At 35.3% G+C, this 7,500-nt stretch overlaps 1 protein-coding gene across 1 annotated transcript in view; it reads right to left on the bottom strand.

The window, feature by feature from the left end:
• fz (frizzled) overlaps nucleotides 1-7,500 on the bottom strand; it is a 294,933-nt gene that overhangs the window by 220,588 nt on the left and 66,845 nt on the right. The gene's annotated exons all lie outside the window — the stretch shown is intronic.

Below are 7,500 nucleotides of genomic sequence, written 5' to 3'. Positions count from 1 at the left end.
AGTTTCATTCCAGCTGTGACCAAGTTGTGGAATGATATTCCTAATCGGGTAGTTGAATCAGTAGAACTTCAAAATTTAAACTTGCAGCAAATGTTATGTTGAACAGCCTGACATAAGTCTTTTTATAGTTTACGTATGAAAAATGTTTTAAAGTTGTTAATGTTTTTAAAATCTTCTATTTTAAGTTTTCATTACTTCTTATATCGTTTATCTATTTCCTTATTTCCTTTCCTCACTGGCCTATTTTTTCCCTGTTGGAGCCCTTTGGACTTATAGCATCTTGCTTTTCTAACTAGGGTTGTAGCTTAGCTAGTAATAATAACAATGTGACATATATATTTTATATATATATATATATATATATATATATATATATATATATATATATATATATAATATATATATATATAGATTGTGTGTTTGAAACTTCCTTACACAAATATAATAGTCTAAAATGGGAGTATTTACGAAGATTTTCTCCGCATAAAAAAAAAAATTATCTTCCATACACCACGCGTGACTTCTATACAATTCCCCCCGTGTGGACCAAGACCTGTGGCACTTTCTATACATTCTCTTAACAACCCCCCATCCCATCCCAGCATCCACTGCCAACGGCGCTTCTGGTCGCCTTGTTAAGATAATCAAAGAGGCTTTGGGGAAGCTGAAAGGAATTTCTAAAGGAGCTTCACACCTGTGGCCAAAACACCAACTCCTCCCGCTTCGATCTTTTCAAGATTAGTCGTTAAGAAAAGAAAATACCTTTACAGTGGAAAAATATGAAGTTTACATGAGCAGAGGTTTTCGAGAGGCCTAAAATAATTTCATCTGGTGATTCACACACAAGGTAGGACTGACATGTAAAAATAGTTTACTTTCTTTCTTATAGCTTATTTTTTCTGGCAATAAAATTAATCTACCACAAATGTTGTCCTAGGAGACTATAAAACAGAAAAAAGAAAATAAGACATTTCCCTTAATTCATACAACACTTTTCACTTCAACATTAAAAACCCTACCCTCCTCTCTCTCTCTCTCTCTCTCTCTCTCTCTCTCTCTCTCTCTCTCTCTCTCTCTCTCTCATGAAAAATCTGGTTTATAATGTCTGCATTAACGTTGTACCTCAAATAACAAACCTTTCTTTATATTCTCGTTTCCTCTGTCAACATACCCTAAAAGATTCATTGATGAAGCAAAACTAACCATTGGAAGGAATGTGGTTTCATAAATAATCAAGCTTAACAAGAGCGCTCTCCTCAACACGTTATACAATGAAGACTCATTATTAACTCTTGAGGATTGCTGAAGTCGACGACTACTTACTGGATGTGTAAGCAGCTACCAAAGGCACTTGCATAGCGATGATTTACGAACAAATACTGTACATAGTTAAGCAAACGAAGTTACTTTCACTATCTGTGAAAAGTTTTGAAAAAAAAAATTAAAAAATTATTTTCCTTTTCCTCATTTGAATTCTAATAACCTCCACGGCATGACGACTTATTATTTGTAAAAGGAGTAAAATAATTAGTGTTATATATGATGATGATGCATGTGTAATCCCGAGCATTGAAATATATTCTAAAGGGAATTGAATAAAGTACAACACTGTTCTGCGTACGGTTCTGTAAAATAAATGGAAAACCGCAGTCTGAATCTTCTTCCAGAAAGCCGCCCAATACATACGAGAAGGATTAAGCCAATCTTCCTCATAACAAGATTTCCTTAATTTATAGTGATGACTCAGATGAATATCTTTAGAGAGAGAGAGAGAGAGAGAGAGAGAGAGAGAGAGAGAGAGAGAGAGAGAGATATTACAGATATGGTAAGTAATATTACACAACTAAACGCCTCGTGTTTCCTTGGTCTAGCAAGGCTATACTGTTTTAAAAGTAGTATAAGATAAACACAATTAATAACATTACAATATACAAACGTCTTTATGGCAATCACATCTTGAAAAGAGAAGCATTGCTGGGATCACTTGGCGAAAGCAAAGCCTTGTCGCACGACGCTAACCTGATGAAAACATATTTCGATAACTAATTTAACACAGCAAGAAGTGAACTGCCAAAGAGCTGCCAATAAATGCTGAAAAAAAGAAAAAGAAAATTGATTGAAAAAAACATCCTAGCAGAAGCCACTGCAATTCCCCTTGACGCACAGGAAGGAAGTCATACACCGGAAGCTTGGTGTTTGCGTTGCGATAATCCTCCAACACAAATATATTTTCTACTCAAACTATGTAAGCAACGATGCTGTTATTATTCATAATAACTCCTCAGATATTATTTTGTGAAGGAAGCTCGTCTTTAAACGACTATCTAGGTAAGATGGGGGACGACAGACAGTCTCAATTGGCTTAAGATAATTAGCGGTTTTGACAAGACGGTTTGAAAACATGAGTTGCGTCGCTTTAACTACGTTCGGGGTGACACCTGTTGGATGATGATGACGATTACCACTCTCATTCAGTTGTTCTTCTGTTCTAACGAAATCACATTCGAATAATCGAAATTTGAACACTTTGAATGTGGAGTCACTGTAAAAATTAATAACAAATGCACACAAAATTAGCATTAATCTAAACAACCCAGATGAGCAACGAGAGAGAGAGAGAGAGAGAGAGAGAGAGAGAGAGAGAGAGAGAGAGAGAGAGAGAGAGAGAGAGGGGGGGGGGGTCTTAAAGTCTCCGCTGATCGTCTTTCTACGTGTAACCATAAAAGTATATTAAGCATTTTGCAAGTCATAGACGACACCGAGGATGTTAAAACGATAAAGTAAAATATGAAGTGCAACATCACTCGATGAAACCAACCTCCTGGCCGGCATAACTATGAAACGAGACAGCATAAAGCTGAATCCAAGACATTTCTAGCACTAAAAAAAAGTCAATCGTAATAACCAAATGCATTCACCCCACCAAGAACAGCGTTTTGAATATCACACGGATGGAACGTATGAACAATCAATTGTACATAATCATTTATTCGCTTTGGTTTATATCCTTTGTTTTTCGATTTAAGGATAAAACACCTAAATATCATAGCACCTAAAATGATAGCATGTGGATATCGTTGAAGGCAAACTTACAAAATAAAAATAAAGCAACAAAAATAGTATTCCTTCAACTACAATAACAATAAATGAGACAGAAGCGCAAAGCAGCTGCTTTGTTACCATATTCCAAGAAGTACGAAGGCCCCAAGAACAAAGGCCTCTTCTTCCTCCAGACCGAGAAGGTTCTTTCTACCCGGCAGGTTTCAAACCAACTCGGATAGAATCCAGCCAGCCGTTCCAGGGCTAATCATCACCATCGTCATGGGAGCTCGTGCTGGAACTTCCGGCCGTAAGGTTATTCTACAGGGGTTGGCGTAACCCCTCCATAACCCCTAGATATATCAACCTCCTCTCCTGAGGTTTATCGACTTAAACTCATCTTGGGGAGGATGGCAGTTAACGGACAAAAAAATTAAAGACATCCTTTAAAATTATATGATTGGCACGCCCCCTATTATCTCTCTCTCTCTCTCTCTCTCTCTCTCTCTCTCTCTCTCTCTCTCTCTCTCTCTCTCTCTCAATATAGACTTCCAGCGAATGTAGTAAACAGTAACACAGTAAATGAGTTTCAGAATAAGTTAGACAAGATCATAAGAACTGTCTAAATGCTTCAGTAAATCGCTCTACCAAAGATAGATATATATATATATATATATATATATATATATATATATATATATATATCTATATATATATATATATATATCTATATATATATATATATATATATGCACACATATATATATATATATATATATATATATATATATATATATATATATATGTATGTATATTTCAAGAGAATGGCGATATTATTTAAAATGAAATTCGTGTATTACATTGACCCACAAAATCCACTGATTAGAACTGAAGCCACATACATATTGCTTTCTTGAAAGTGGGGCAAATTCTTGATTTAGAAGAGTAACAAGGTACATAAAAAAAAAAAAAAACAGCCCACAGCTTAACAATTTTGACGAGGGAGAGGATGCGATCATAGGGTCTAAGCTGACAGGAGGCATTTCCTTTTAAACAGAGGAAATGTATATAATTAAATTCTGGATGGTGCAAAACAGTCAACGGCATAATGTCTCTACTACTAGTTTCTCTGTGAACGTAATGGTACAAAAACACAATATAATCACAGTAAAAACAAAGTAATTCTGTTCTGATTATTAAAAAGCAATCTGAAAATAACATCCGATAAAACAACTTCGCTTTGAAACTATTTCATGGAACTTAAAACACACAGCACTGAAGCTTATCTTAAGAAATCTCCATAACAAAATATATGTTGATGATATTTTCTTCCATTGTTTCTGCACGCCCAAACATAGTAAAAACGAATGCTGAATGGAATTGGTATTATGAAAAGCGCTAAAATATGTTTCAGCAACCAAATATAAAAAGTATGAAATTGAAATATTAAATGAATATAAATGTTAACGACCTGGCAAAGTTAGATTTGCACAAATCATAAACACATAAGATTAATGTTTTACCAACATATAAAATTGGTAAAGTAAAAGATTATAAGCCAAAATTGGCATTTGCATTATTCTAAATAACCCATGAATTTATATGGTTACATTTCATATTTTCTGAGAGAGAGAGAGAGAGAGAGAGAGAGAGAGAGAGAGAGAGAGAGAGAGTGCCTTTATGAGAGAACAATATCACCAATTGTAATCTACTTAAAACAAGGATCATCATATATATACCACTTCGATAATGAATGACAGTAAGTCAAATGAAAATAGTTGTATGAATTAAACCAAGAACTACATCAACTGTAAACAAATACAACTACTGTATATACTGTACATAACTACAATAAAATCAACCAGATTCATAATAAACAAAATTTTCCTTAGTTGAATCCCTATCTAATACATAACTTGGTTACAGCGAAGAAAAAGGGTTTCAGAATTCTACAACTTCTCTTCTGATCAAGCGAGTATATTTAAAGGACCTTGCTTATGATCATGTAACGCAGAGACTGACGTATAAAGCCTTTCCCTGTGCCTCTTGCGGTACAGCGTATGTCAATTCCCGAGCAAATTACCGGGAGAACTTGTTTACGCGTCACTCATCATCCACTTGCTGTAACGACCACTTTTCTCATTCAGATGGTTGTGCGCTTAAGACACATACTCGCATTTCAATGCAATTGTTAATATGACAGTAACATGAAATCTTCATACTATCATACTATGTACACACAACCTGCCTTCGCTATATCCTTCCCGGTTATAAAGTGTACACACACTATACACAATAAATAAATAAATAAATAAATATATATATATATATATATATATATATATATATATATATATATATATATATATATATATATATATATATATATATATATATGCGCGTAAAAACCACAGGAAAACGTGATGCTCAGATGCAGAACCACAGGGAAAATGAAAATACGAAATATACGCTCAAGTCCTGACTAGTTTCGTGATACTTCTTCAGAGGAATGAAGAAGTATCACGAAACTAGTCAGGACTTAAGCGTGTATATATATATATATATATATATAAAATATATATATATATATATATATATATATATATATATATATATAAAACAGTATCCCTTTCCTCGAACATCTTAGCAAAACATCGGTTCTGAATGAGAGCAGTTTACCATACCATGAAAAGCTACCGTCTTTCGCATCAATTCTCAAAGGCAAGTCAAATCGTGAAGAAAATCCGGAATGCAAGAGAGACTAAAGGATCACTTTTGAAAATTACCGAAGAAAGAAGAGAGCGGAAATTGGAACCTAAAGAGCTTGGGTGTATACATATGGGTCAGAAACCCTGCTGTGAACCTTCAACAAATTCGATCCCCAAGACGAACGTGGGAGTCAAATAAACACATTACCCAGGGACCCGAAACATAAATGGTAACCTTTAACAACAGCAGTTATGGGTATTTTTCGGGGAATGGGACCAAGAAAATGGAATGGGGAAGGGCAGGGGTACAAAACAATTCTCCATTTTCCAATGGGGTAGAATGAAGGGCAAACATAAGTGAAATATGCACCTGATGAGAAACTAAAATACGAAGAAATGATGTGACAAAGTATATATAAGTCTAGAAATCTTAAATTCAATACGTAGGAATGACATAATGAAATGCTCATATAACTAAGTTCCAGCCATGTTCACAATTCTGAGCTTGTAAATGAATGAAGATGCAAAATAACCGTCACGAAGTCATTACAGGGTGTAATCTCTCGAGGACAATTAACGCCCCATTAAAAGGTAAATAATAAATAGTTACTCTATTCTTTCAAAATAAGTGATATAAGATACATGGTCTGGTAAATATGTTGAAAGTTGTAATTTTAACATAAAAGGAAAAATTAATGTTACATAGCCAGGTAGACATAACATCGAAAGAGTCAACTCTGAACATGTTAAGGAGTCCAAGCAGGGAGTGAGGGAGCATCAGCAGCGTGCAGTGTGGAAACTGTAACTTAAATCCTTCCCAAGGATACTGGAATAAGACCTGAGGGGGTGGTGTGATGATAGAGGAGGAGCTCTGATCCAACGTAACCAGCGTCTGAGCAGGATCCTTTTTGCCTAACAAAGGCCAACCGTTGCGTTGGGAAGCACGGTTCTAGTTAGACCTCGGGAAAAGATATAAACGTTCATAAAGTACCATTTATTTTTTGTAGAAATTTAGTTTATCAACATTTGCATCAATGCAGAATTAAATAATAGATATATCACTGTTGCCAAGCCATTCCAAAGCAAAGGGAAAATCCTCTCCCTATCATAGAATTTATCGCGAGCTAAGAAACTGGTCCTTCTTACAGAGGACTGTTACCAATTCAGACACCATTGACGAAAGAAAACAAATCATCAATATCAGATATACGATATAATAATGTCCTAAAGGTTCTAAAATAAGAGATAACCATTCCAACAAAATTCTTAGGATAGAGCTACCTTGTATAATCATCTCATTAAGGATTCCGATTACCAGAATAACACAGAATACACAAACTGGCAACACTTTGAACGCCGCCACAGGCAACCAACGTTTATCGGACCTCGTTGTGGCTGGTGGAACACAGGAGTGGGGATTAGTCTTAAGGGGGGGGGGGGGGAGACCAAGACAAGGTTAGAGAATCATGTTGAGATCCCCAGGACATACAAACATACGCATACACATCGTCTACATCTCTGAATTCTCTTTAACAATGGAGAATTTGAACGGTTTAATGGTCGTATGCCACCCTTAAATGATTTCATATAGAGACTTCACCGCGCTTTGCAATAACCACAGATAGGGTGACGCTTTACAGGGCATATTGATAATGTGAGGTCCCAAATGGCATAATTATAACATTATTCGCAACGATAAAAAATAATAACTACATAACGTCAAGAGGCTCTGTCAGAAAGGTGAACTAAATTT

This window comes from Palaemon carinicauda, chromosome 40, assembly GCF_036898095.1.
Source record: "Palaemon carinicauda isolate YSFRI2023 chromosome 40, ASM3689809v2, whole genome shotgun sequence".
Taxonomy (NCBI): domain Eukaryota; kingdom Metazoa; phylum Arthropoda; class Malacostraca; order Decapoda; family Palaemonidae; genus Palaemon; species Palaemon carinicauda.
Note: the sequence above shows the minus strand (reverse complement) of the source record. Positions and strands in the feature narration are given on the sequence as shown.